This window comes from Pollicipes pollicipes, unplaced genomic scaffold (assembly GCF_011947565.3).
Source record: "Pollicipes pollicipes isolate AB1234 unplaced genomic scaffold, Ppol_2.1 Scaffold_7261;HRSCAF=8764_pilon_pilon_pilon, whole genome shotgun sequence".
NCBI classification, from domain to species: domain Eukaryota; kingdom Metazoa; phylum Arthropoda; class Thecostraca; order Pollicipedomorpha; family Pollicipedidae; genus Pollicipes; species Pollicipes pollicipes.
Window position 1 is genome coordinate 55,637,372 of NW_023597054.1, and position 16,838 is coordinate 55,654,209.

A 16,838-nucleotide genomic window follows, 5' to 3' on the forward strand; every position below is an offset into this window, starting at 1 on the left:
CGTCCGGTAATAGGTCGCAGAGATCACGTCCATGAAACAAGATTGTGATCGGAGGGTACCACGTGACCGCGGCCTGACCCCGCCGCTCAGGCTACCAACCGCTCTAGGAGAGAAGGGGGCTGAGAACGATGGCAAGATGTGTTACAAGACAATAATGTGAGTGAGTGGAGGGTGATGAGTGTGGCGGACCCAGATGGTGTGCCGAGAATGGAACACGCTCAAGGGTGGCAGCTGTAAATCAAAGCGTTAAAAATGCGTTGATAAGGAATCGAAATAGGTGAGAAGTACAGGTACATCTTAACAAACAGCCAGTCGTAGAAAGCACTTGAGTTATGAGCATAAGCTCTGTGGACGCTCAAACAAATTTGTCCTTGTCAGATGAAAAACGTTGCTAAAATCTCAACATTATAATCGAGAGACATGCGTATCGCGCTTTTTAATCCATTTGATTTATAAATATCCTTATAGCCCGGGTATTTTGTTGACGCTTTTCGATGAGTTTGTCTTATGTTTTGAATAATTGAGAAAGTTTGTCGTAAATTTTCTGCATCTCAGCTGCGCTCATTTTACTTGGAGCTAAGCTATAAAAGGTTTAGCTGAAAGTTTCTGGTTTAGCTTATGCCAGTCGCTGCTATAAGTCTGTCTAAATTGCCAAGCTTGGCGCACAGTCACCGGTGACTGTCGGCGCCTCTGAGTGGTGGCACCGGTGACTGTCGGCGCCTCTGAGTGGTGGCACCGGTGACTGTCGGTTCCTTCGGGCGGTGGCACCGGTGATTGCCGGTACCTCCGAGCTGTGGCACCTCATGCACCGCTAGCAACTGCGACGCCAGCGAAGAGTTCAAGCTGCACGTTTCCGCGGTGTCCTCAGTCCAGATATGCTGATCGGGTGGTGGGCCTGGCGGGGGATCCAGGCGCGCTACAGGCTCGGGGAGTGTTCACCCGCCCATTGCAGCCCACCACAGCATACACGCACTCGGTCTGTGGTGCTGACGTCACCGTCAGCCACCCGCGCGCCGGCCAGCGCCGCCTCCGGACGAGAGCCAACAGCGATGGTGCTTGTAGCGTCGCTGCTGCTGAGGCTGAGCGTCTCTTATGTACTTTGAGCCTGCTGCTTCTCCTGCAGCTGAGAGGTTCGGCGTTGGCCTGCACCTCTGCGTCTGACCTCCCTGCTCCCCCCCCCCCCCTTGGCGTGCCGCCCCAGCAGCTCTCAATGCCTCGTGTTCAATCCGGCCGCAGTGCTGGGCTGCGTTTCTGTCCGGTTTCACCGGACGCTCTTCCTTTGCAATACTACCACGACGGTGGCGTTGAGCGCCCCCCCCCCCCCCCTTTTGTCAACTCGCCCTTGGCACGTCAAGGTGACGCGTGCTGTCAGTCTGTTGAAAACACACCGCCGACACACAGATAAACACTACCACAGGAAGCGCCGACACAACACGCCCTTGCCTGTCACCACAAAAAGGGCCATAAGTCACGTACAACGGATTTGTAGTGGGACAGCGCCCGATAGTACTGATCGTTGTGCGACAGAGGGCTTTTGCACAAAACTGAACATTTGCTGACCATCTCGAAGCATGCAAACACGAACTCCAACGCAGACCACGAAGACCACGAAGATGATGCACGTGCTAGTGCCACGAAGATGACCGTGATCTTGTTGCGTGCCTCGCGTGCGTGTCTCCGGGTTGCACGTGCTCCAAACTGTACAAAGGTTAATCTCACATGGGTTCGAGGTTCGATGCTGTGTTAAAAAGACGTGGATGCAGCTCTTATCGCCTACGACTGGCGGCCTGGAAAACTTTGGCAGATGGGTCATGCATGCCAATGTTTTTGAACATTGCGGGATGTTTTCCCTAATCGTAGCGAAGAGTGGCCAGCGGCACTCAGGACATTTTCGTAGTCCATGACGTCTCATTGAATCACTGCTTGTTTCGAGCAAGAAGCAAGGCTCATTGAACCGATGTATTATCTTCTGAACAGATGAGCACCAACAACACAGACACAACACAACCGTTATAATAGGTAGGATTTCTGTGCTTAGAACGTCGTTCTTTTTGTGGAAAAATCCGGCACTATCAAGAAAAATAAATATTCTTGCTTACAAATAACTTCACGCGGCCCAAAAACGGTTCCCCCATCACAAGATCGTAACGAGTAGCTTGCGGTAACGTTCGTTCGTCTGCGTAACGCGCGCGACTAGGGCAACACGACAGGCCTTCGGTCTCATCACAGCTTGACAAGTAGCCGTATCCCCTACGGTACATTTCCCTGCAACACTGTTTGGTGTATTGCCTTACAGTTACGGGCGCTATCAGCCGTGCGCATAAACAAATAAATATGAATGCGAGTACACAATGTATAAATATGTCAAAGGCCGACTATACAAATACGACTATACAAATATAAATACGAGGCACCGACTGTGTAAAATCACTCGAACATGATCCAGTGGATCTCGTAAAACAATCACTTCGTAACCGATTTCGTGAACCCAATCTGGACTCTCCACATTTCATATCATCGCAATTCATTTTCTGTTTCAGATGACATTCTTGAGGTTGAGAAATACTTTGTTCCCTGCAAAAGCATCGCCAAATAAATGAAATTATGCAGGTCGTACGCAAGGCATCGAAATAAACTAACGCTGTTCAAATCGCCTAGCGCAGCTTTCGAGAAAACGTACAACGCAACACAAACTATAACTGAATGGTGAACCAGCAAATAGTCGGTAAACCAAAACACCGGCATGATCTGCGTGCCAATCCAATCAACTCGCTTCATCATCTAACTGTGCCAACCACAGGCAGCCTCGGACGTGAACCTGCGGGTGCAGCTAATCCTGGCGTCCTTCCACGCCGCCATTCCTGGCCTTCGTTCCCATTCCCTGCTGGTCACTGAACCGCTTGCGCACGCCGGGCGCCCCTGATGAAAGCACCGGAAGCATCCCAGTCTGATGAGGGCGTCTGCTAGACGTACATAAACCAGGAAAAACACACGAGCTTTCGCACCACACACAATTGTCCGTCCAGCTGGACCACTAGATCTGGTAACCCCTGCAGAATCGGGCTGGTCCGCCCGGGGGAATTATTGCATCACGACCCGCGCTCGAGAGCCCTTCCTCCGCGCTGACGTCACGTCGCCCTAGAATCTCCCCCGCAGTCAGGCGCCGGACCGTCTCGGCTCGGCAGACAGCCTCGACCGCCCGGCTATATGCACTGACGGCAGCGTTTATTAGAGCGGCCTGTACAGGTGGCCCGAGCGTCCTGATGTCGGAGTCCGGTTATCGGCACGGAGGTCGGTTGGACTGACGGGCGGCCAGTCTGGGCGTCAGGAACCAGTGTCCCAGTCACCGCGACGGACCGGGTGTCCTGTCCGTCTGGGGCGACCCCGGGATCCGGCGCCAGCGCCGCTGTCACTCTTGCCGTTCACAACACTTCCTGTTTGCTGCGCGCCTTCTTGGCGTCCTTCTCGGTGCCGGCGTAAGCCAGGTCTAGGTTGTTCTCATACATAGCCAGCGGCTCGTTCCAGCGTTGCTGTTTGGCCGTGCCGAACAGGCAGAAAATCGTGTTGCCGAACACAAAGAAGCAGGCCGCCGTCATGAACACCGTCCGCCAGTTGGTCAGCGTAGGCTGAAATCACAACGACGTCGTCACAAACGGCCTTGGCAACAGTAAGCAGGATGCATGCACCAAGAGATAACAGTCTTTCGCCATGGCAACGAATCAACGGACATGGAATAAGAACGCAGCTATGAAACATGCAGCGAATTATAGTGCATGGACCTACGCATAAGGCCGCCGCGAGCAGGGTAAACCCGAAGGCACCAATACTGGATGTGTAAATCTGCGGATGGGCTCACAGTTTTGCAAACACCCGGTGACCGGTATGACAACGGGTGCAAGTTTTACGAGCGACGGATGTGAGCAAGGGTACCGACAAAAAATGTCGCGACGACCTAAAAGTTGACTTTGCCACAGCCAGACTGCGGAAAATGCAAAAACCAATAGAGTTTCGAAGAAAAAAAATCAAGTTAATATAACCTAACATGACAACGAATATAACTCGCCATGACAACGAATCAACGGACATGGAATATGAACGCAGCTCGAAACATGTAGCGAACTATAGTACATGGACGTATGAGGCCGTCGTGGGCTGGGTAACCCCGAAGGCACTAATACTGGATGCATTTATATGCATCCCACTTCCGTAAACGGAAATGCGTGCGCATGTGCTTGTTTCTACGGTCTGATTGTTTTCCTTAGGTCATCAGCTCAGTCATTTTGTTATCCCGAAGTTGTTGTGCAAGGTCCTTTGGCTGCCACCCCTGAGCAGCCGTTCGATGCCCCCCCCCCCCCCCCCCCCGCCTCCCCTTCCCCTGCCGCCCGTGCGCGGCCGGCGTGGCCTGGCGTCAGCGCGGCCTTCCGTCGCCCTACACTCACGTGTTCGTTGATAACGTATCCGGTGGCGAATGGCGCCAGCACGCCGGCCAGCGTGGCCACGCAGTTAGTCAGGCCATCAGGGTGCCGGCGAAGTTTGGCGCCAAGTCCATATGGTTGATGTTGTAACCTGCGGACAGGGGCGAGCAGATACTGAGCCATCGCTTCCGCATGCGACAATGACTTAAATTCGAACGCGATTAACGCCACAATTCTCTTTCATGGTTTTGAGTTGTTGCCGTTGTCGAATTAATGCCCGACCATGTTGCATCCATGGTCGAAATAGAATGCAAGCTATGCACCCAGCCACCAGCTCTTTCCACGTCGGACCCGGCCAACCACCGCGACAATTTGTGACGGCGTCCCGTGAGGTCTTTCATAAGCTGTGGTCGTGCGGGACATACAGCCGTAGGCGGACACAAACAGGAATTTACGAAAAGATGATCGCACTGAACAGATTGTCATTTTCTTCGCAGACTGCTTGAAAAATGTTGGAGAATAGTAATGTGCGCGCGTGGTAGATTACAGGGCGGTTGCTCAGATTGGCTTTAATTTGGACACAAATAACTGTTGCGAGAGGTGGGCCACTATATTCTCTGATGCAAATGACTGCAATACGGTTTTGGAGATGTGTGCTGATGCTATCGCGAACTAGCTATCATATAACAAGAGGCAATAAGGTCGGTTTTATGCCAAAAATAATTGGAATGATGCAGGAATAGCTCTTATGATTTCAGGAAAGCATCGGGTGGCACCTGCTGCACGTCAGGGCTTTATTCCAACCTTTTAATATTGTATTATTATGAACTTCAATGGCTAAACAAATACAGAAGCCGTGTTCCGACAAAAAAATAAAGAGTGCACCTCCCTAATGCACCCCCAAGCCGATGATGGCATGCTATTCTTTTCTGCAACCACGAAACAACATGTTCCACGGGCATTAAACTCGAAAAGACGTTTGCCGATTCCAAATCTTCGATTGTCGGTATAGCCCACGTGGTCCGAAAATGCGTGACAGCTATAAAATATGACCGCTGCCAAACAACGTGCCCAAGATCCAAGTTTTTCATCACTTCTGCATAAACACATCGACCGCATTTGCGGCTTGCCTTCATTAAGTATCGTTAATTAAATACATTATTTACAGTGATGAGCTGACAGAGACCTCGTAATTGGCGGCGCCTGCAGCGCCAGCTCGCTGTCAGCTTGGGATTAGTCGTGCGGGGTAAAAGTCCGGACATCTACAAATAGCTGATCCGCACACTTATTCGCTGAGTGGTGTTGTTGAAGTTGCAGGCATGAACGATTGCGATATCGTGTCAGCTGATCATACGGTAAGCTCACGTTTTGTGAAGCCAATGCGCAATTACTGTGCATTTATATGCTCAGGCATAAAAAGTCTGCAGCACGCGCATGCTGCATTGGGGTCCGACATATTTCACTGTTAGCACACATTTAGCGACGACGTGGGCTGTACCAGCGCCTGTCCACGTGCCCTTCTGAGGCAGCAGCTGACAAACATTTTTTGATGATGTTAATTCGGCGCATGGCGAGCCGAAGTGAACCGCTGTTTGGCAACGTCACACTTAGTGTGAATTACCCTTCAGTTGTGAGATGTTTAAAATGGAGCGGTAGGCGGACAATGCGCCGTTGTTTAGTCGAAGCTATAAGCTCTTGAAGCTCTTCATTGTTTACTCGAGGTCATCGCCAGTGAGGAGTCAGCAGTGGAATGCATCTGCTCACTATTGCTGAGTATTTGTTGTTTCTAAAGATTGCGTCCAAGTCATGGGGATCTAAGTGTGCAAATTAAGGAGGATGTGAAATTCACATCGGGTTTGAAGTGGGTTCGGCATGTATGGGAGATGCTGAGGTGTAGACTGCTGCCCCATGGCAGTAAGCTGGTTAGCTATAATTCTGTCTGCGTCTAACTTATATTCAATCATGTGATCAAGGCTTGTATGCTATATCCAAACTACATCAGATAGAACCTTTTGATTCCAGAAAGCAGCACCACTCCACCAGGCCCGTGCGATTGAGTCATCCGATGGATGCATTTTAATGGCATCGGGAGAGTGATATACTGCTGGGATGGTGCTTCGGAGGAAAAGAGAATCTCAGACAATCCCCAGAAAACTTATTTAGCAATCATAAATTATCTCATCACACGATCCCCTTGAATATCATAATGTCATGTTCTTGTTGTTTTGTTTTGTTTCTTTTTTTGCTTTCAAAGATGCCACTTAGCCGCATTTGATCGCTTGCCTCACGAATCGTGCCCGGCATTCTTCAGGCTTTTTATAATTGAATTTACTCTCAACATAGGATTGGATGGATTTCTGGGAACAGTCTTGTACGCCTAGCCTACCCAGGGCTTGTAGCGCGAGCCTTAATCCCACCATTCGGTTGTGAAATTCCTATGCAACGGCAGAATATTGTGCCGAAAGTTGAACGTGCCGTAATGCTCGGCATGACACACCCCACACTTTGACCTCATCTGGACTTGATCAGCCGTTACCATCATCCGCAGGTCATCACAGCCTGGGGCAAATAGCGCGCGTCGATGCGACCCGAACCGCCCCGCCCCACCACGGCTGGAACGGGAGGCAGGCGCTCTTAATGGCTGAGCTACGAAGAGCACAAAGTTCCAAGTGGTATTGGCGGCTGTCTTGGCAGCAGACAGTTATGTTTGGGGCAGCTGATTAACGTTAATGCGTTGGTCGCCCTTGTGCTTGAATGTGAGCTAGTTTGTTTGTTTATTTTCCAGGTTATCCCCCTTCGTTTAAATCGTCTGCTGATGATATAGATCAACGTTCACTCTTGGTTGGGTTCTTTATTTGTGCATAAATACCAGTCTGCCTAGGTTCTAGCTCCAGTCTTTCCACAGCCAGGCTTGACGCCAAGTTTATGTTGTTGACATAACTGTTTCGAAAACAGCCATCATGAGTTCTATCTTTGTTAACGAACTGTACAATATCTTGACTGATCAGCTGCATCAATTACAATTTGTAAAGTACTGGAGGTCCCGTACCTGAATTTGGTCCTAGCTCGGGAGAATTTAGAAATCATCCTGGGCTCAGCTAGCTTAGGAAGTAGTACTGTTATACCAGCTTGCCTGTTATTCCATTTGTTTTGTTGGCAAACAGTGCACCAAAACTTGAGCAAATGGGACCAAAGCCATTGCTTCTCGTGCTACTACATTCAATTCAAATCTGTGAAAACGGAAGCATTTTAACGTAGTGCACAGGCAATTGGTCCACTAAGAGCTGGAGTAATCCGTATATTTTTATGTTTGACGCGTCAACCGCAGATGCGTGCTATCGCTAACATCGTGTCAGTAACTAACTATTAAGACTTTATCTTTTTCAGCGTGCTTCAGTTTTACTGGACATGGTCCTGACAGTCGCGGCTGCCGCCTGCCGGGATCAACGCGGAGTGTCGGCCAGGGTCTGTTTCATGTCGCCTAGGTTTCGAAAGCACTTGCATTGTTTGCGGATACACGTGAGCAGCTGCAGATTCGTGGGAAATAACCCGGGGGAAGATGTGACAGTAGTACATATGGACATATCATGAGCCTTTGTTTTGCGATTATGGATGCATAAAATGCAAGCATAGTGCAAAGAAACCAAAATCCTCAATAGAGTATAACATGAACGATGGGGAATTTCAAGTGTTGCTTGCTGTAAGCTGTGATCCCAAAAATCTGCCGGTTCAAAAAGTTCGGATTAAATCTGTGAATGAAAGAAAAGTTTCGGGTCAACCCAGAAACCTAGAGCTCCCACTGCTTCCTGCTTTGAAATCGCTGTTCCTCGATTTTTAGAACAGCTTGATCTGTGGAGCGAAATTTAGGAAACACATTTCAGTTTGCTTTTGTGCATGTTGCGCTAGAGTTTAAGACGCTCAGGCCAGTTGGCCGGCAGGACCAGTAACGCTGCTCGACTCTTCCCTCATTTTCATCTTGTGATCCAACGATCCTGCAATTTTGTGTCTGTAAAATATAGTCGGATGTTTGTCATGTTATCGCTTTAGCTGGCCGCGCATGGAATTCATTTGATTAGGACGGCAAGGCTGGAGTGCAATAAACTTTATTCATTGTTCATACGTTTTATGTACTCATATATTATTAGTATAACTGCAGGTTTATACACAAATCCCGAGTCGATTCGACCCTTAGCAGCTGTTGGGGATTTTGACATTAGGGTGAATTGGAAATTGGCTGCCTATCAACAGGTTTCACAACTACTCACATATTTGCGGGGACTTGGCTCTAACTCAGTTTGAGATCAAATCAAAATGGAGTGCTTAACTCCATGGTCGCATGGGGAAGCGAGTACAAGATTTTCCCGCTCAGTACAATGCATGAAAAGGCTTTCAACCAACTCAGCATCTCTCGTCTTCATTATGGCTTGGCACGGTCATCTACAGATCATTTATAGAGCTGTCATACACCGAGCGATCTTCTGCCTCGGCGAAACAGCAGATTGGATTGCGAGCATAAGACACACGGCTCATCAGTGCATAGCTCCTTACACAAGCAGTAATTGCGTACAAAATGAGGCACCTCGCTGCTTTTCAATATATCCATCATATCAGCTGAGCGCAGGACCCAATCTTGTGTGAAAAAGCAGCGCACGTCTCAGCACCTTTATTTGACTGGTTTGCTCGACTTCAATGGCCGGAATTCCAGCATTTTCTATCTTTGTAGGTGTCAGCAACGAAGCTGGCCTAATGCACATATCGCGTCATTTAAAGCCTTTTCGACACTGCGAAACTGGCAATCCAACTTTCCTAACTTGTTTTGTACTTGCCGAATATCGCTGGGATAAACAGCACATGGTGGTGGTGGGCAGCATGGTCTTCTGCAGGGCGGTGGACATGGGGGTATCACCGGTTTACAGCAAGGCTTGCAACACTTTGGAGGCGGACGGCAAATGGGCCTGCGGACTGGTGGTGGACATATCGGACGTTTTGGTGGCTCACGTGTAACGACAGATTTTTCTACTTCGTATTTCTGGCCACAGCATATCTCGTATGATTTCGTATACTCTTCTCTCACTAAATCGCCCGTGCATGGATCTACGTACTTGTTGCAACCATTTTTCGTCCTCCGGACACTTGCGACGGACTTTACAGTCCTCGTTGGAATCATAATACATTGATGACTTCGAATTGCGAAATATACGTCTTACTGATTGCTCTACCCGTGAGGTTCTTGGCATGCCACAAAGGCAGCGAAAGTCTACATCGAATTTTTCGTTGTCCTCGGATCAAATCTTAAATTTTGTTTTAAAATGGTCATGGCAGCTTGATGGAACAAAATTGAGTCCAAATGAATTTAAGGAAACAGCTTTGTTTGATTTCCTGTTGAGCGCTCGAGCAAAACCGCTCTGACAGCCTCCTAGCAACGTGGTGCGTTTAACTCAGAATAATCATAATGGGTCCATAGAACGACATACGTCCAGAGTTTCATGCGTTGTGCCTCTGGTTATATACATGGGCCCATGATCAGCACCAGGGGTACATGTTTGAGATGCATTCATTCCAAAAATGTAAGTCATGCATATAGTTTTTTGCTTGCTTAGCCACATTCCAGACCGGCGAATTTCCTTCCTTCAGGTTTTTTCTGTTTTCTTTCAAACGGTTTGGAGCATCGCGTTGTAAGTTTTGAGCTTCCCTTAACGAATTGTGTATGTATTTTGTCAATATTTTGGGTACATTACATGGGTAGGGGTGGTTCCACGACTGGGGAGGGACCTCCAGTGAGACAAAGCGATATTGTCAAGATGGTGATCTCTTGGGATGGATTACATGCGCCGGTTTGCGCTTACAAGAGTAATTGATGCCTTCAGTCAGTAAGGCGGTTTCAGCATAAGTATGACTATTGCAGCATGGGAAAAAATGACAGGGCGGAAGCGCTTCAATGGCTCATAATGGCGTCTGTTGGGTTTTGACGCACTGAGTTTTGACATCTTAACCATTGTTTGCTTGAGGGCGTCGTTTCACCACTGCATCACTGAAGACAAATTATTGTCCGCAGTGAGAACTCCAGACTCATAATGGTGTCAAATTTTGTGAAAGCCCTGTCCCCTCACTGCCTCCCCCCCCCCCGCCCTATGAATTGTATTTGGCTACCACCGACGTAGGTTGGCAGTACTACCGCTCTACTGCCGGTTTTTCTACCACCCCATAGGGTTTTCGAGTAAAGGTATGCTTTTCGGAGAATGGTAGATTAAGACAGCTTCAGTGAACATCGCACCAAAATATTGCTACATTATCTTGCGCCAATCTAAGCACCGATTTGTGTTAAGAGGAGCCAAGCTCTCATGTTGTACCGGGTCAAGGCTCTTCTGCTCGGTGCGCCCGGAATTTATGGATTTTCTAACTGCCACGCCCGGTCTCGGTGGCGCGGCCGGAAGCGCGCCCAGTCCAAATTGGGAGGTCGCGCCTTGGAGCCTGGGCCGGCCGAGGACCTTTCTGTCATTTCACTATGGAATATCATTAATTGTTTGCTAATGCCCGTCGCACGCCGTTTTGATTAAGGAACATTTTTTCCCTGGCAGGTACTGGCGAAACTTCTGGACATCCTCCCTCAAATTCGAAAAAAAACTTTCATGATCGATGCATTTATGCCATATTCCTCCAATTATAGGCCGTCAACTGTTAAGCGGGAGCTGAAATCCACACATAATTGCAAATGTAGTATGTTTCTGATGTCATGCTGACATTTATGTTTTTGACTCAGCGCTATCCGTCCAACATTTATCTACAGGCATGCCATCTTTTTCAAAGATTGGGGCGGAAAGCCCGGGCCATTTTGATGTGATGAATATTATACCATGACGTCCGGTTATCAGCCATCTATGGAAATCCTGGAGCATAAATAGTAAAGGTGTCCTATTGCAAAATGCGTCGCTAATTACATGTCATCGCAGTCATTCCTTGAAAGAGTAGACGCCACAGCACCTTACTGCACAACTCATGCCTTGAGCTTTAAGCTGACGGGCCGGACCGGACTCCGACTGGCCGGAACTGACCTGAGAAGATGGCGCCGTTGAAGCCGACCGTGCCCACCATGAGCGAGATGACGGCGAGGTCGTTGCAGCCCGTGTACGATACGCCGACCATCATCAGGGCCGGAATGTACATTCCTGGCGATGATAGACGCGGAGGGGTCAGCTCGCGAACGTATTTGACGTAAGAGCAGCGCCACGAACAGCTGTTGGTGCAGAGGCTGCGGACGAGACATTCTGGCACCATGTACAGCATCTAGGTGAGCAGCAGGGAGCGGTGGATACACCCAGTACTGCGGATTAGGTCAGGAATATGTAAGCAGCACAGAGTGCGTGCAGTGCCAGAGAGCACTTCCGTGTTGATGTGTTGACCTTGTTCCTCTTACTTTGCATCGGTATGATACGCTTGCAGTACCATTCACTGGTTTTGAAAAGTTATTTTGGAACGAATGGGCCCTATGCTCCTGTTTGTGTGAAGAAGACCCCTGATACAGAAAGGGTCTATCTTGAGTGTTTTTGTTTGATATGCTAAATACCTGTTTTTGACCAGATGATATTTGACCTCAAATAAACTTTAAGTGAGTGCTTTAAACATGTGCCACAGACCTTCTGTGATCGGACGATTAGTTGCGAAGGTAGTCAGGAGGGACAGAATCTGCCCTCACCTCCAGTGGGGTTCGTTCGGCTGCCGACCCCATCGGCACGAGCGTTAATCTCCTCGCACCGCAAACGCGTGCGCTCGGTGCAAGGGGATCGTAAAAGCCGATGGCAGCCGAAAACTCCCGCGACTCGTGCCGGGCAAGGCATTCGACTTTTTACAGCGGTCGCGTCGCAGACATGTGGGAAGTAACGCATTGATCGGCATATCAGATCTAGGATGTGACAACTGTGATACGTGTTGCCGCGCAAAGGCAAGTATGCGGTATGTCGCGTTTTCCCACACTGGCAAAATGGGTACGTTCTGCCTTTGCATCGTGGTACTGAGCACATTTGCCTTCACTTCGCTAGCTCCCCATATAACTCCTACTCGGTCTGCCGTCAGTTGTCGAGTATCATGCACCTAGCTGCTCCCGAGAGGTTACTACTGGCACGCCCGCGGCCACAGGGAGGGCAGCTGCGATTCGGCGGGGATCATGCCTACTATGAGGTCACCCATGCTGTTGTGTATAACCCCGCATATGAAACGCTGTTTTTAACTCCGATGTAAAACCACATGTCCAAACATTTGTTTCTAAGTGTCAAGTGTTTTCATTTTGACGACTAGACTTCACCGCGGCAGGCCGCTGTTTGAAGTGAGTGATGCTGCCGAACCGTTGATCCGATCCAGACTACGAATTTGGGAGACGAATTTGGGTTATCTTAAAAACCGTAATGTTTTTACGCCAATGTATGCTACCAGGTGTTGATCTTTTGTGCGATTCAAAATTATGAGTTGAAGCTCTACTAATAACGCATGCAGTCATATTTCCCATACGGCAAACGCCATGTCAATCTTCGCGTCAGCAGTTGTTTTTACTGTGTGTGTGTGTGTATCCGTGCCTTTGAAGACGCATTTAGATCTACTGCGCCGGTCGTGAAGACCAGGCCGGTCATTACCAAGCCCTTGCAGTCGGGCCCGGCGGTTCGGCGAAGTGCGGATTCAAACCGATCTGGCACGGGCCACGCGCCCTTACACCCAGGGCTACAAGGGCCGAGCTGCAATGAGCTCTTTGGTTTACCCCTGCTCATGTGTAGGATCTATCTTGTTGGCATGGAAACGTCGCCGCAACTGTTAAAAGTGCTTATCGGTCTCAAACTTCAAACCGTTCCTTTTTGCAGACGTCACATACAATGTTTGAATGGGAGCACTCATTTACAGTCCATAACTTCAAGATTCGAACAGTCCAGCTCCGGGTCACGTACCGACTGAGTTCCAGAGCTTCCTGTTGGCGGTGAGTCCGAGGCCACCGTTGACGAGGCCGTCAGAGAGGAATGACACAGTCAGCGCGAATACGACCTTCACCAGCTGCGGGATGGCCGAGTACAGAGCGTTCTGCGGGCACAGACATCGCCGGCGGTGAGTGGGCGGCGGCTCAATAGCGGTGCCCGGCAAGCGAGCCGTCCGGGTCACGATCCGTCGGCAGAAATCATGTAATGTACCTTAGGGAATGATGAAATGGCACCACGCGTCCGGGTAGCCGGTTGAATACGACACGCTAGGGTGGGGGAATTAATTTGACACCCCCCCCCCCCTGAGATTTCGAACACTAAGAGAGCTAGATATCCCAAATGTGACAGGATAGGTGGGCTTGTATGTCAACTTACTTGCGTCAATATCTGAGGTAGCTAGGTCAAGACCTTCGGGTCAAATAAGGCCAAACGACGTTGGACTCCAGATTGATGTGCAAAGTGCCCGCGGTCCTCGTCACGCAGCAGCCTGCCTTGAACCTAGATCCCTGCTCTAAGCAAAAGCTCAGTAGTGTTCCTTTTAGATCAGCGTCATTTTTCAACCGTGGTGGATGGTGACATAAACTTTTAATCATGCCACAGAACAAGAAAATTGCTTTGAGTTTTGAATTTGAACAACTGCCCAGTATTACGCTAGGCTCTGTGCCGCTCGCTCCCAAGTGTGTCAGGGGTTATTACAAGTTTCCTTGCGCGTCTCCCTTTTATTTTCAAGCGCCGACCGCCTACCGTGCTGAGCGGGTAATGCAGCACTGTGCTGATGTAGGTAGGCAGCTCGGTCATGATCATGTAGTCGCCCCAGTTCTGGCAGAAGTGCACCACAATCAGCGCGTACAGCGGGCGGGAGAGGAGCGCGCGCCTCCATGGGAATCCGGTGGGCTGCTCCTGAAACAGGACGGCCGTGGTCAGGCCCGGCACGAGGTGGCCCCCACTCGGCATAACTCGGGGGGGGGGGGGGCTCAGGTTTCACACGCATTATTGGGCCTGAGGATCACCGCGCACCACAACAGCTGGGCTGCAGTCCTCGCAGCTGGTGGTGGTTTGCTATTCTGTGCGGAGTGTGTGATAGCTTGCACCGCTTTTATCCTCACTGGGCGGGCGTGTTACTCATCAGCACAACTCATACGCAATCATAAGCTAAAGCAAACGTCAGAGGAGATGGCTCGCCGGCATTTACTCGGATAAATAAGCCCGTAAGACCAGAGGCTTCTGTCATCTGGCGAAGTTGGGGATGGAAAAGCGCGACATCCACTTTCCCTGTTTGATGAAATCCTTTTGGTAAATGCCGTTGGTCTGTGTCGTGTCCGTCACTCTCTACGCATCAACACTTAGCGGAGCATTTCTCGCATTAGCTAATTGGCTCGCTAGCTTTATTAGCTTTCATCCATTCGGCTGCTAGACCCGCTAGAGCGTCGTGGTCGTTCTGTTTCGTCTCCATGGTTAGTGACATATTTAGCTAGACAGACGCGTAATATGTCGTCCAGCGAGTGTCTACTTGGCTGGTTTATTTCGAGGTATAAGCACACGCTATACTGCTACGCAGTTACTCGATATTTATCAACTGTGTTTCCTGGAACACTTTTCTTACCATCAGTTGCGCGGATATGTTTTCTGACGCAAGTAGGTTTTGATTGCACGTTTACGTTTCCTTTAATTCATGCAACATTGCTACGACACATAAGTCTGATAGGGATCAATTCTTTTGTCACACTGGTTGTCTTCAGGCGAGAGCTATTTGAACCAACAATTTTCGCATCGGCCGTCACTAACATTCCAGCGTTATCTGAGATCCAGGAGGACCAGGGCCCTGGGAATCCTTCGCACATGCCTTCTTGGAATAACCTATGAACCGCTTGAAGCGTGATGCAGAAATTGTCTTTCCCTGCACGGGTCACACTAAACGCTGCCTCCACTTAAGGGCTCTCGTCCAAGAAAAGGACGTTTACGAGACGTACCCGCACTAATTTGTTGTCTCCGGTCATACCAAACGGTGACGCAATTTTACAAAGTACACTTAGATCAGGTAATCGAACACCGGGGCAGGTAAGGCACATGTGGCAAAAGAAAAAAACATTAATAATTTCGAACTTTCATGGTCTTACACATCCTAAGTTCACATCAACAGATAACCGTTGTTTAGTATTGCATTGTTTATTTCCAGTTTGCGTCATATCTAGCTCATGAAAAAGCAGGGCGGAGATTTTGCAAATAACCAATAGGTCTGGTGTGATGCGTGTCAGATGACAGGCAATCATGGGCTGGTACCAACGTATGGTGTGGTGTCCCAAAGCCCACATTTTACGGTTGTGGTGTTCCAAAGGCCATACTTTGTGGCTGTACCCACTGACGTTTCAACTTGAACTCCGAAGATGAAAAAGGCCACATCTGTGGATCCTTACCCCACTGAACTGGTTCTAATCCCCAAAGGTCACCTGCACTGGTGTTCAGTGACACTAATCTGAGGGCTTTATGCGAGCGATCTGGTGCGACTTTCCGCATAATTCTACCATGCCCTCCTCCTCTTGCGGCGAAGACGAGGAAAACGCCCGATGGTGCGAATTAAGCCGCAATGTTTCATGTCGCGAAAGTGCATCCTACAGTGAGCTTTTTCTTTGGTTATGCTATACACATCTCATCGCACCAAGTTGGCCCTGCCTTTCCTCGCCAGGTGCGCATCCATTCCACCGTCAGCAAGCGAACGACCGCGTTGGTCAATACGTCAGCGCACCTGGTGTCTTGAGCTATGTCTGAGGGCCGCTTGTCATGTCCGTGCTTTTGGCGGGCCTGCGCAGGCGCTGTCACGAGCGTCGCCCAGGTACCGGTGAGCGAGCCTAGACCCTGACTTGAGCGTTGCCCAGGAACCGGTGAGCGAGCCCAGACCCTGACTTGAGCGTTGCTCAGGAACCGGTGAGCGAGACCAGACCCGTCTTGAGCGTTGCACAGGCACCGGTGAGCGAGACCAGACCCGTCTTGAGCGTTGCACAGGCACCGGTGAGCGAGCCCAGGCCCTATCTTGAACGTTGCCCAGGCACCGGTGAGCGAGCTCAGGCCCTATCTTGAGCGTTGCCCAGGCACCGGTGAGCGTGCCCAGGCCCTATCTTGAGCGTTGCCCAGGCACCGGTGTGGGAGCCCCAGCGCGGCTCGTCGTCTAACAGTCCTGGGTCGTCGTCAGGCGGCGGTCGCCCTCGGCTGCCCACGCGGAGTCAGACCCGAGGCGGCCACCCGGCCCAACTCACCGTGTCACCGTGCGGCTTGAAGTAGGTGTCGATGTACAGTCGCTCGCGGGCTGAGATGCGCGGGTGCGAGGCCGGCGTGTCGTACACGAAGTACACCCAGCACATGTACCAGATGACGCCGACGCCGCCCGTCACGTAGAAGATGGACTGCCAGCCGCCGGCCCAGTGCCAGCTGGCTAGCGGACCGGACGCCAGGATCGTCATGGCCGTGCCCA

General features: G+C 50.1%; 1 pseudogene; it reads right to left on the reverse strand.

The window, feature by feature from the left end:
- Window positions 1–1,945: 1,945 nt before the first annotated feature.
- The window catches only part of LOC119112139 (putative inorganic phosphate cotransporter), a 22,450-nt pseudogene continuing 7,557 nt past the window's right edge, over window positions 1,946–16,838 (reverse strand).